The sequence below is a fragment of the Vicugna pacos genome, chromosome 7 (assembly GCF_048564905.1).
Source record: "Vicugna pacos chromosome 7, VicPac4, whole genome shotgun sequence".
Classification (NCBI taxonomy): domain Eukaryota; kingdom Metazoa; phylum Chordata; class Mammalia; order Artiodactyla; family Camelidae; genus Vicugna; species Vicugna pacos.
Genome location: NC_132993.1, coordinates 84674589 through 84688399, shown reverse-complemented (window position 1 = coordinate 84688399; position 13811 = coordinate 84674589). Strand labels below are relative to the sequence as shown.

At 51.8% G+C, this 13811-nt stretch overlaps 1 protein-coding gene across 1 annotated transcript in view; it reads right to left on the bottom strand.

The window, feature by feature from the left end:
• Positions 1–5361: 5361 nt before the first annotated feature.
• LOC140697254 (uncharacterized) overlaps positions 5362–13811 on the bottom strand; it is a 69017-nt gene continuing 60567 nt past the window's right edge. The window contains exons 6-8 of the mRNA XM_072964033.1: positions 11679–11817; positions 7319–7513; positions 5362–6104 (exon numbers count right to left, since the gene is read on the bottom strand). The gene's annotated coding sequence lies outside the window, so the exon portion shown is untranslated. The remainder of the gene's footprint in view (positions 6105–7318; positions 7514–11678; positions 11818–13811) is intronic.

Genomic DNA, 13811 nt, shown 5'->3' with positions numbered 1-13811 from the left:
GGCATAGAAGCCTCTGGAAGGGCAGCTTTCCCTGCGCAGTTCCAATGACCTAGACCTTGTCTTACAGCCACCGGAGCTCAACTGAATCTGCCCACAGGCACTGGCTCTGCTCTGTGCCAGCACTGCTGTGCTCCAGGCTTCACATGTGGTGCCTTAAAACCCGACCTCAGTTCTGCCTCACGATATCCCTGAAATGGTGAAGTCAGCTCAAGGATTACCCCAGACAGATGTGGCTCTAGCTCCACGGAGCTCATTAGGGTCCAGCCACGTACTCCAGTGGTTGCCCTCAGCTGGTCAGGGCAAAGACAGGACTGGAACTCATGCCCTCCTACCACTTAACATTGCCCCCTAGAGCCCACCTCTGGTCCCCGCCCCTCCATGCCCACCACTGCTCCGCTCCTGGCTTCATTGCTTCCTCCAGGACCAGTGTGATGACCTGCACTTTCCTCGCCAGACTCCCTGTGCACTGCTGCTGCAGCCTCTGCTTTGCACAAATCCTGCGGAACAGCCTCCCAGCTCCTTAGCCCACTGACTTTTAAAATCTGGCCTCTGGCTCTGTTTGGTCTTCTTCTCTCAACACATCATAAACTCTTGCCAGAGTGACCTATACGGAACCCTTCCCTCCTCCGCACCCTTGCCCTCAGTACCCCCTGCCCTGAATGCCATCTCCTGCTCACCCCCTGCACCCCCAGTCCTGCCCATTCAAGATTAAGCTTAGGGACACCGCCCCCAGGAAGACCTCAGATTTGCCTCCAGGTGAAAACATACTCTCTTCCTCTAATGACACAGCACTTTATATCTCTGCCATACAAGTTTTTCTGTGTTTGCTCTCAATTATGAACCTCTCCCCTGAAGAACTTTTAAAAGAAGGCCTTTGGAGTCGGACAGCTGAGTGTTGTAATGTCTTTTATTTATTTATTTATTTTGCTTGGGCTTTTGATTATTTATGCATTTATTTCATTGTGATTACACACAAAAGTTTCAAACACACAAAAGTAGAAAGAAGAGTAAATGGACCCCTGTGTTCCCACCACCCAGCTTCAACAACTATCCACAATTTGTAAATTTAAGTATCCTTTAGATTTTAAGCTCTACTCAATCCTCTTATATTTACTGCTCAGCGGGGAGGGGAAGAGGTAGACTATCCGATTATTCATCTTAAAGCTTCTAGAAAACTTGAGCTTTTAATTCTGTAAGTTTGATGAAAATCCTGCCTCTGGGCTAAAGGCGCACGGGCGGGTGGGGAAGCGCCTCGGAGGCGGGAGCTGGCAGCTACTTCCCCAGCCTGGCTCTTTGCTGGGGAAAGGCTCCATCACTCCGCACGGCTGGGAAGGGAGACTTTCAAAGGTTAAATGTCCCCATCGTTAGCCCAGCGGTGATACCACGTAAGATGCTATGTCCATTCCTTCCGAGAGCCTGGAGTCCGTCTGCTACCACCTGTCAACTCAAACAAAACAAGTCCCAGGTGTCATCCCTGGGAGATGATGCACGGAGTGTGCTACCTAGTTTCTCCACCAGGGGCAGCTGCGAGGGGCAGGCAGTCTTGGACCCTGACCAAGACTTCGGGTCTTTTTCAGTGAAATGTGTCCTTGTGACAGTCTTTCCTGGGTGGTGGTCCTGATTTCCAAGGGCCCAGCTAGACCAGTGTTCAGTTGAGGATCACAGACTGTTGGGAAGCCACAAAGCTCATATTCCAGTTGAGCAGAACAGACAGAATCTAGGAATAAAATATAAACCACAATAAATCATTTAACATAATTTTAAAATTCTGCTGCTGATTGAGTTCACACCATGTGACCAGAGCTCTCCCTGGAGTTGCGCCCTATGCTCAGACAGTGCGCTAAGAACTTTATAGATGATTTTAACTATTTACAACCCTGGGGGCTTCTATCTTTATTTAACAGAGGAGAAAACTGAGACTCAGCCAGACAAGCAGAATGTGCAGGGCCAGCTGCTCGGACATGGCAAAGCCGGGACTCAGTGGCCGGGTCCGCTGGCTCCAAACCCTGGGCTTGTGGCCACAGAGCAGTGACCTCACTCCTGGGGTCCTCGGGTGATTTGTGCCCCTACTCTGCATCTGCACTGTCTGTGTCCAGCTCAGGCTTAGCGGAAGCAGTGAGCAGACTCCAAAACCGAGCGTGGTGGCAATCGTGGGATGTGGGCACTGGATGGCCTGGCTCCCATCAGCTTTGCCACTCCTGGTTGATGGCCCTCGACTCTTACCTCCTCCGTGCCTCAGTTTCCTCATCTGTAAAAGGAATCCATGACCGATAACAGTACCAACTTTACTGGACTCTTCTGAGGAATAAAGCACTTCAAAATATAAAGTGCTTACAGGGAACTATAGCTTGTAATAACCTATACTGGAAAAGAATCTGAAAAAAATGTATATATACACATAACTGAATCACTTTGCTATACACTTGAAACTAACACAACATTGTAAATAAACTATAGTTCAAATGCAAAAAAAGTGTAAAGTGCTTAAAGGAGCTATGAAGAGAGGACAAGGATCATGTGAGAATGGGAGCCAGTGTAAGATGAGTGAGTGGTGTTGCAGCCATTAATTCCTTTGCTCCGAAAGCAAACTCCGTGGTGGCCTCAGGTGAGGTGCACTTACCTCCCATCCACAGGTGGCGGGGACGTCAGCCAGGCTGGGTGACGACACAGACTCTGACAGCCCAGGTGTCTGGGCTCTCGAGTGGGACGAGGTATCTGCACTGGAGGAGAACTCCAACCATCAGGCCCAGAGAAACACAAAGAAGACAGTGACATCCCTCTGGCTTTGGCAGAACGCAGCCCTCTACCAAGGACCCCACTTGTTTTGCTCCCCCTGACATCCCCAGAGCAGCTGTGAGGGAGTCACAGCATGGGCCCCGTTATTTGAGGCTCAGGAGGGCTAAGTCTGTTACAGGGCAGGGCTGGGGCAGCAGGACTGAGCTACATGGCTGCGGGCCTCTGATGGGCTCCTGCATAAAGGGCTGGGCTCTCCCATCACAGGGTCTCCTGCGGGGCAGCGCGCAGGAGACAAAGGTTCCATTGGGGCAGGGGGAAAGGGGCAGCTGGGGGCTCTCAAGGCTTCCCTAGCACTTAATTCCCCATGCCCCACCTCCTTCCAGAAACCCAGCTCAGCATCAGGGGACACGCCTTGGCTTCTCTGACAAAGTGGTTCCACAGTTGGGCCTCTTCCTGGACAATCCTGACAGCAGGAGAAGGAAGGAAAGAATGGGGAGGGGAGAATCGGAGAGAGATGCTGTATTTGGGGAGAGGAAGTGGTAGAAAACTCTGGAGAAGGGCAGGGGCTTAGAAACAATCTGAAGGCCAAGCAGAAAAATTCCATACAATGGAACATTATTCAGCAATAACAAGAAGTGAGCTCTCAGGTCCTGGAAAGACACAAAAGCAACTTAAAGGGAGGTTGTTACGTGAAAAAGCGTCTGAAAAGGCTACGTATGTATGCTTCCAACTACATGACATTCTGGAAAAGGCAAAATTAGGGAGACGTAGAAAGATCACTGGTTGCCGGGGGAGGGGGAGAGATGAACAGGTGGAACACAGGGGATTTTTAGATCAGAGAAACTATTCTGCATGCTCTGTAAGGTGGACGGATGTCAACATGCTTCTGTCAGAACCCACATGGAGTACAAAGAGCGAGCCCTCGTGTAAACTACAGGCTTCGTTAATAATATACCGATATTAATTCATCAACGGTTAACACATGTATCACATTAATGCAAGACATTAGTAATAGGGGAAACTGTACAGGGCTTGGGGGGCTACTTTCTGCTCAAGTTTTCCATAAACCTAAAACTACTCTTAAAAATAAAGTCTATTAATTAAAGACAATGACAACAAAACAAAACAAAACACAAACAAAAGATCCAAAAAGAAAACTCAAGAGGGCTGGGCCCAGAGCAAGACCAGCGGCCCCTTGTGGCCAGGCTCCCCGAGCCGGCCCTGGATGTCAGAAGCAAAGAGGCCGAGCCCACCCTGCCTGTGAGGTGTGGCCACTGTAATGCAGCTCCCCAGCCTCTGGCTCAAACCAAATGAGCCAGAGGTCATTCAACTGAATTTCTTTTACCTCTTCACAGTTGAGGAGCCTTTTCTTCCCCCAGTTTTGGGGCAGAAATCTGGCTGCAAGGACTCGAGGCAGCTGGCTGCTGAATGCAGGTGGAGGTTTTAGCTTTAGATGAGTCAGCTCAGCAGGGAAGCACCCTTTCCAACCTGCCATGACTTTTCACTCTAACTCAGCTGCTTTGGGTCAAGGCTCAGCCCTCACAGGTTCAGTGCCTCCAGGTGCCACTCACCCTCCCACTGGAGAGACACTCCCTCAGAGTGGGCGTGGCTGACACCCAGGTACACCTGGAGCCCCCAGAAAGGACTTCCTTCTTATGCCAATGACCAGTGGTGCTCCTTGGAGCCAGGTGGCCCCAAAGGTGGCCTTTGGTGGAAAACAGGCCATCACGTCCCTGGGTTCCCACAGCGTGATGCTGGTGGTCCATGCCGTGTTCAGTGCTGGAGGAGGGCTAAGCCCTCAGAGTCCGTGGTAAACTGCAAGGAGCCGGGTCACGGCTCACATGTTCACTCTCTGTGTTGATTCTCTCTGACACACTACTTCTGGCAGCACAGGGTTGACCCATAGGCATGCGCTTTGGACTGAGCGTGGATCTTGTCTATTTACTTACTAGTTGAGTGACCTTCATGTGAAGCTCCCTCAGCCTCAGTTTCCTCGGCTGTGAAATGGGCATCATCATCTTGGTCTCACAGGGACCTCAGTGAGAACCCAACGCAAGGAAGGGAAGGGTGCCTGGTGGCAGTTAACACGTGCTCCCGGCCCCCAACACCCACCGACAAAGAAGGACCCTCCCTCCCCCAGTGTTCCCAGGCTCCCTGTGGGTCCAGAATCAACAGCTATTCCTCAGAAGCAGCAGAGGGAGGCTCTGGGCTAGAGGCTGGGAGGGCGGGGACACGGAAAGGGGGTGGAGTGGGGAGGGACGGAGGGAGGGAAAGAGTAAAGGACATCGTTCTGATGGAATTGTCCCCCAGCACAAGGGAACCTGCACTGGATCTGGAGGCACAAATGTAATAACACACATAACAGACGGTCTGACCAAAAGTCAGAAGATGCGCGCTCTGGGAGGCAGGAGATGATTTGAGATTACACAGAGGTCTCAGGGGGTCTACGCGGCTGTGACAGACACCTGTGCAAGGTCTCAGGCGGGGATGAAAAGGAAGCAGGCTCCTGGGGACTGAGGTTGGGGGGTTGCACTGTGTTCGGGACCCCTCAGGCCACAGCCCACCAGGGGCATCCAAAGGGAGCACAAAACACACACGGCAGGGGAACTGTCCCCGGGCTCTCACTGCAGCCAGGCTGGTTCATCTCTGTTTATTTTTTCAAAACAAAACTAAAAGCCACCACTCAAAATGTTTGAGAAGACTGCTCAAGTTAAAAGCTTTATGTGATCTGCAGCCAGAACATCGCAGACTGGTGGGCAGAGAGGAGAGCTCCCGGCAGCCCTCGGGCAGGTCCCGGCGGCCCGGCATCTCCCACTCCCTGCTGCTCGGCCGCCGCAGCTGCTCCTCTCCGGGCTGCGGTCCAGGCAGCGGTCCAGGCAGCGGGCGTGGCCAGCCGGTGGGCTGAGATTGGCGGCAACCGCAGATGGCACACATTTCCGTTCTCTGCTGGGCTTCTGATCTGACCATCCAGCACTTCAAGGGCCCAGCGTGCTCCCGCCCCTGCCAGAGGTCCAAACACATCCGCCAAGACGGCAAGCGGGTCCAGGCCCGGGCGCGGACGTGGTCAGAATGAAGATGAAAAGACAGTTCCTGGCGCTCTGCATCTTCACCGGGGAGGGGGAGCTCCTGGCCTCCGGGGTCCAAGGGTGGAAACCCGGTTCATTGTCATCACTGCTCGTGCTTAATGTTGGCTTCACTTCGCTCCAGGGTGACCCCGCTGCTGTTCCGGGCGCCTTCCTTCCTGTTCCAGTCCTTCTCCGTGTAAAACTCCGCCAGCACGGGGCAGTGTTCGGAAGCCACTCCGCCCCAGGACCAGTCATCTGGAATCCAAGGGTTCGTGAGGCCCTCTCTCACGACAGCCCAGTGACCTGAGGCAGAGGGAAAAGAAACCAGAGGTCAGGATATAGGGGATGGGGGATGTGAGGGCGGGGTGTCGCAGGCTGGCAAGTGGCTGCACACCTGGGCTCCCTGATGAGACTCAGCCTGGCTTGTCTGTGCAAATGCGCTGTCTCAGCCCATTTGATTTTCTCAGCAAGTGAGGGTTTACCACGGTAAGCACTGAAACTACCCCTAAAAAGCTTAACAGCAAGGGGGCAGACGAAATGATTTCTAACTTCCCTACAGCCCAGTGTTCTCAGGCTCCCCAGCTCCCGTGGTGAGAGCACTGCCTTCCGCTAGCGCCTCCTTGCAGCCCCAGTCTCTGTCTTGCCAGCAGGCCATTCTTACAAACTGCATCTCACCTAGTTTGATGACTGTCACTCCTCTTGAGACCCACTTTCTTCATCCTCTGGATCCTCCCATGACACAGTCCAACAGGAAACCGGTGCCCAGGATGGGAAATTCTAGTCTTGAGGATCTAAGTCTCAGCTGCATGTCGGGGTCTCACAGTGGGACCCCAGCATTAGTACTTAAAACATTCTTAAATGTCTCGCTGAAGTATACTCTGCATCCATTGGCATTAGTGAAGCTTCCAGGCAGGACTGAGAACAACTGTTCTTGTCTTTCATCAAAAGACCCTACCATTGCGACTATATTTCTGTTTTCTGATCCAAAGTCTGCTCAGCAAGTGACTGCTATGGGGGGGGACTGCTTTTCAGCACTGAGATCACCCACCACACCCTGGTCCTGGAGGAGTCCTGTTTAAAGCACTTCTCCCATCCTGTCAGCTCACCCCTAACCACTGCTCCTCAGGGCATGGACGGTGAGTCAGTAAACCTCAGGCCACAACACAGCGGCTGAACATGATAGGTCTGGAGAGGTGTTTGCTGAATGACTAAGTGTCCTTAAAATTAGGCTACATTATCAGCTCATCTTGGAATCTGGGGATGCTGCCCAGGATACACTGGCGTTGCCCCTGTGGTACATCAGTGAATGCCTTTTAATTATTTTTCACACCCCTTCACTCTTAAATGTGACTCTATTTGAATGATAATGACACAGTCACCTAAATGATAACCCAGTAAATGCCTGGGAAGGCAACTCCTGGCTCTTGCTCAAACCAAGTGATCCGGAACTGTCAGCTCAGACAGGTGCATTCTACTCCATTTCGGAGCAGGAGGAAGGACGAGTGACTTGTGTTTACCTGTGAAAACCTTCTTCAAGGTTTTACTGATCCAGATGTTGTCCAGAGTCTTTGAACCTTGAGGATTCTTGGTGCTGATGTTGGTGAAGTTGCGTGCGGGGATCAGGGGGCAGAATTCTTCTTTCCTCAGAATATCATAGTCAGTGCTGTCTGGCCCCTGGCCGAAGTCCCCTAAAACGATCACGTCTTTTTCTCCTGGAAGTGAAAGAAAGAAAATCAGGAGTTTAAGAGGAGGTGAGAAATGAACCCAACACTGACCACAGCCCATTTAAGTGGGATCGTGGCTGTCTGATTTGACTCTTAAGGTTAGGACTACAGCATGGTTCTTATTCTCCCAGTGTTTCCAAACTCCTTGTGCCAACCCCCTCCCAAACTTAAGAACAGATTAGTGACACATCTGGAAATGGGGGTCAGTGTGATGGAGAGATCACCCCTGCTCCAACCCATGGGCTCCAAATCTCACAGCACAAAAAGGCCTAAGGGTCCTGCTCAGGTATTTAACAAAAGCTCAACAAACATTTATCGAGCACAGAGGGAAGATCTTGGGAACACAGGGAGAAGACAGCCATCCACAAGGCAAGGAGAGAGGCCTCAGAAGAAACCAAATCTGCCCACACCTTGACCATGGACTTTCCGGCCTCCAGAACTGCGAGAAAGTAACCTCCTTTTGTTTAAGCCACCTGGACCGTGGTATTTTGTGACTGCAGCCTGAGCACACTAACACAGGGCCAAAGTGGAAAGCTTTTCCCTTTAAAGTATCTTCAATATTTCTCTCATAGTTTGATTTACTAGAGTGAGTGGGATAGTGATGAAGTACTTTCCAAAGTGAGCAGAGAGGACAGTGGGCCCGAGCGAGCCTCCCTGGGATTCGTATGGACGGCCTGACCGTCATGGCCTGTCTCCAAGGTCCCTTCAGGGGAGCCACGTTATCACAGGGAGCGGCATTTCTGTCTCATCTTGCAAGGGAAGCTTTAAGGAAAGCAGTTCATAAACGAAGGCCAAATGCATCTGAGACTCAGCAAATCTTTTTCCTGGACATGAACATGCTTCAGTAACAATGGCTGGAGGGAAAGAAATCTAAAGTGGAAGGACACACGCCACCAGCAGAGGACTCTTGCTCACTGCACGTGACGCCCTCCACCGAGGGGCGGGCGGAACAGAAGGAAAGTGGAGGGAAGCCTTCCCTGCAGCCACTTGTGTGGCCCACAGAGATTTAACCCCTCATGCTAGATCCTAACAAGAGCAGGGTGAGCCCAATCACGTGGTCTTGAGAAATTGGTGCCTCCTTCCAAATAGCAAAACTAACTTGAGAATAACATTAATAACATCTCATCCGTGGCCAGTGTTAATGACCATTCACCGAGCCCTCACTGTGCACTGGACCCTCTGTGCAGGTACGAGGCTGAGGCTCCGAGAGGTGGAAAGGCTTGCCCAGGGTCACCGAGCCAGCACTCAAATCCAGGGCTCTTAGCAAAGAGCAAGGATGGAAAAGCCCCGTGTGCCTGGAACAGTGCCTGCTGCCCGGCAGATGCTTGATAGACACGTGTGGAAGAAACAGTGAACAAGGCGAGGGGGAAAAAAGTGAGGGGAAAACCTCAAAATTAGGGTGCAGTGCAATTTTGAAAGGAAAGAAGGAAAAGGTGCTGCATTTATCGACTATCAAGGAAAACTGAAGTTAAGAAAGTCTGAGGCAGGAGGTTCCCATGTGGCAGGGAGGTTTTCACTGGGGTGCAGATCTGAAGAAGTGTGAGCCATATGAGACACTTCTGAAGCCAGGGGAGATGCAGGTGTCGAGGGTCAATGAGCCGAGCTCTGTGTAACTTTAGGGATGAAAATAACAGCTCTTTTTGAACAGGCACGTCTAGGCTTTTTCTTTCGGTTAAATCAGTTGGGTGATAACATGGCGACAGTCCTTGCCTGAGAGTCCCCAGATGTGTGGAGACCGGAATTCTCCTAGAAGGCTGTCCACCGGGGTGGGTGCCTTAATCATCTTGGTTGCTGGGAGTGAGGGGAGAATGCTCGGGGCTGATTTGCTCCAAGTCTCAGGATTTATAAAATGCCAGTGAAAACAGCAGAAGCCGGTCCCCACGGGGGGAAGGAAGGTCCCCCCCAGATGTCAAGGATGACTGCACCCTGTGTCCCTTTTGCTGAGTTCACAGAGAAGGCCCCCTGGCGGGTGTGAAAGCAGAGAATTCCATCAGAGGATGGGCACACCCAAGCTGACGTCAACCTGGGTGCACATTCCAGACAAAGGCAGAAAAGCCCAGAGTTTACTAATCAAGTCGGCTCTGTTTGCTCTGATAGAAAGAAGCCCGTGGAATATAGGCTTAGTCTTTGTTTTAGCTGAAACGCCTCTGCTCATCGATGCACCCGTGTTGCCCCCCGGGCAGGCTGCAGCACTTCCTGAATCCTGGGTCTGCCGCGTCACCAGTTAACAATGAACTGGACCTTAGTTACACACAGGGGGACACAGAAACATGAGTCACTGTCCATACATGGGTGTGTCAAGGCCAAGCCAGGCTGTGGGTCGATCGATAGTCCCCTGGCAGTTTGGAACATAACCTGCCTAGGTTTGCTAACAAAAACCTTACCAGTCCCTGGATATCAGGGAGGGGAAAAAAAAAACCAAAACAGAGAGAGACTAAGGTTATCAGAGAAGCTAGAGGCTGGCATCTTTCCTTTCTGCTTCCACGAAAAGGAAAACCTTGAGACTGAAAAGAAGAGAAACATGCATGGATCTGAAAAGCTATCAAGTCAGCCTTTTTAGGCTGGAGACTGCAGGTGAACAATTCCCACATAGTTGCTCCTTGGATGAAATATCTCAGCTTAAACATCTTTCTGATACTATCTTAGCCTGAAGACTCATAATTTAAGGAGAATGCTGGTCACAGCACATCCTGGTTCAAAATGTAACTTGCATATCAATGTTTACAGCAGCCCTAAGATGGAAACAGCCCTAGTGTCCATTGACCAATAAACAGAATAGTATTTGGTCTTAAAAAGAAAGGAAATTCTGACACATAGTATGAACCATGAAGATGTAACATTAAGTGAAATAAGCCAGAAACAAAAGGACAAATTTTGTAAGATTCCGCTCACAGGAGATACCCAGAGTGGTCAAATTCATAGAAATAGCAAGTTGAATGGAGATGCTCAGGGACCCAGAGAAGGAGGTATGGGGACTTTATGTTTAATGGGTGCAGTTTCAGTTTGGGGAGACGAAAAAATTCTAGAGATGGATGGTGGTGATGGTTGTAAAACAATGTAAATATGCTTAATATAACTGACCTGAAGGCTTAAAAATGGTTAAGATGGTAAGTTTCATGTTATACGTATTTTACCACAATAAGAAGTCTTTTCAAAATGTAACTTTGTAGTCTGACTGAATTATTTTTATAGCCAAATCTTCATAAGCCCATTGTGAGGGGCCAACTTAACAAGGAAAAAAATGCTGAGCAAGCTAGAGAACACTGGTTAAGACTCTAGTTTATGGAAGAGAATTCCAGCCTCCAGCTGTGAACCCTCATCTAGAGAAGCTTTGAAAAAACCAAGCGCAGTCACACACGTCCCTATCTTTACGGCCATGTCAAGTTTTCTTTCTGGTAAACCATGCACAGAAAACCTTCTGTGTTATTGGCGGCAGAACCCAGAAAACAGACAGCCCACCTTTCTTCTAAAGTTCAGCTCTTTTCTATGTTTTCGTAAACCCATTGGCTTTTTTTTTTTTTTGAGTCAATTCATGTTAGCTGAGTGCCTACTATGTGCTGGGCACTTCCTCAGAAGGTCACCAAGCCCCCTGAGCACCCTATCAGGTCACCACTGTCCGTCCCCCGCTAGACGGAGCTTGAAGGGGTGGTAACTTTTTCTGTCCTACAGAAAGAGCTGAGGTTAAAATTCAGCTTTCCCGTCAGCTTCAAGGCTCCTTCGGTAAGGTCTGCATCCCACCGGAGAGAAAAATGCAACTCACTGCTCGACCAGACTTTCCCACCCTTGTCATCAACTTTTCCTCCTTCACAAGAAGAGCACGTGCAGATGTGCAGGCAGCGCACCCAGGGCAGTTGACCCACAGTGAGCTGTCACCGGGGAGGGTGTCATCACTGAATCCTTTCCATCAAACAGAGGCTGAAGAGCCGCAAAGCTGACACCATGGAACCCGTGTGCTAGACTCACGAAGAAAAGCTGTCAGCATGTCCAGGGCAGCTGGGCTCCCTGAGATGCAGGGAGTGTGGTGGTTTCCTGGGCTTTGCTGCCTTCTGGCCAGATGGCCAGATGAAGGGATCGGACGGAGGGGCACACAGAGGCAACCCCTTCTACAACTCCTGCCCTGCAGAAGTGGGAGCTGAGAAAGACAGCCTCCTACCTTTCAGGGTTTCCTGCAAGGTCTGCACGAAGCTGGCCTAGCGGTGGTTGTCGCTGTGATTCCTGCTCGGGTTCTCGCTCCCTGGGAACGTCAGGGCTGCCAGGTGAAGGTTCACAAGGATCAAGTCATTACTTCCCACCTGGGCAAGAGGAAAGGACACATCAAGGACAGGCGCGATGCTCTTACTTCCCGCTTTATCTGACTCACACACAGCTTCACGCCCAGCGCTGAGCACAGAGGCTGGCGCACCCTGGGAGATGGGCACCGGAAGGGTTTTCCAACCCCCTGCAGGACAGAGACCTATCTTGTTCTATCAGTGCACCCCGACATCGTACCTGCTCCTCCTGGGCCTGGAAAATTGGGCACATCTGGAAATGGCAAATTTTTGCTTTTTGCTTTTTCTCTTCTAAGCAACTAACACGGGGGAAGTGGGGGTCTAGCGACTGGTTGTTACCAAAGACCTGGGGCTCTTAGGCAAAGGGCCAGACCTCCATCCCCTGCCAGGACCCACTGCTGGGACCCTCCTCCTTCCCCACTGCCCACCCCTACATGTTCTTCTCCCACCAGAGACCACTGTGCCCTGATGCGCGCTGTCACCCGATTTCAGACATGTCGAGAACGACAGCCGGCCGGACCCTAGCAGCGCAGGCTATGCCTGTGCCGCGTCCCCAGGGGTGGCCGTGGTGCACAGGTGCAGAAGCGCGAAGTGCGGGCGGTCCTCGAGCACCGCAGCTTTGCTCAGCTGCTCAGAGTTCAGCAACCTGCCCTTCCGTCTGTCATGGCAACAAAGAGTAAGCGCTGCCAAGCAGCAGCAGGGTGCAGGAAGTGGAGGCTGCCAGTTCTGCCTTACAGATGTGCCAGCACCACCGCCCAGCCTGGAGGGTGGAGGGCTCTCTCTGCAGCTGTGGCTCTGACCGTGGGGGAACCACCTCAAGGCTGTGGGCAGGAAAACCCAGTGTGGAGAGGTGAGCCGCATCTCTGCTCCTACCACTTGTCTGGCCCGCGACATGCCATGAAGTGCGGCAGGCTGCGCGTCTGTCGAGGCGATCGCTTCACTTGGACGCCTTGGCCAATATTTCGTGACCTGACAGCATTTTTCATTGGCCATTAAAAACAGCCTGCCTCTTAGCGTCACTGGCTGGTTCTGCCTGTTGCCTTGCTTGGCCAAAACCATTACAGCCACTTTACAGAGAAAAGGGATCCAGTGTGGAGGCAAGACTGGTATTAACGGTGACACCTGGCTGAATTCCACATCAGCACCATAAGCACAACCCACAGACACCCCAGGGGTGTGCGTGTGTGTGTGTGTGTGCACGCGCACACGGAACACCAGTGCCTCTACAGCTATGGGCCTGAGGGGGACAGTCCTGGGCTGGACCCCAACCAAAGCCATCACAGCCCCAGCACTGGCTGCCCCAGCCCGGCGCTGCCAGAAACTGTGCTGGGGTCTGCAGCAATTCGCAGGCTACGGAACCTCTCTGGAGCGTGTGGTGGGTGGGCGGGGTGGGCAGCAGGTGGCTTGCTAAGTGCTATGGCCAGGGACCGCTGCCTGATCCTGTGACTTCACAGGGATAAGGCCAACTGCTGACTTGCTGATCTGTTTTGACTGCTGGCTTCTTCTTGCTCCTGCTGCCCAGCTTCTGACTGCTTGCTGTTTATTAATATTTCCCAGGGATGTCTGGGGAAATTAGAGAGAGAGCACAGATCTGGCTGCTTGCTGCTCTGGACTCTGGTGAGACAGGGCTTGTCTGGAGGTGTCAGTCATAGGGCTTCCCTGGCTCCACTGCCCAGAAGCTCCTTCTGAGCCCCTTTCAAGCCCAAATGACCCCTTCAGAGTCCCCCCTCTCCCTGGTAAGAGAGAGGGTCCTCAGAGAAGTCCAGTTGCCCTCTAATCCAGTGAGTCCCAAATGCCCAGCCTCGTTAACCCCTGTGCAGGGAAGACTGAAGAAGCATTGAAGCTTGAAACCCAGACATTGTGTGTGTCTGGGGCAGGGTCCAGGAACCCCTGATCTTAAGAATCTCTCCGGGTGATTCCGAGGTGGGTCAGGTTTGGGCAGCAGCCCCCTGACCTTCCCGCCCGCATGTCAACGTGACCAGAGCTACAGATCCTCCAGATCCCTCTCATTCTTGCTC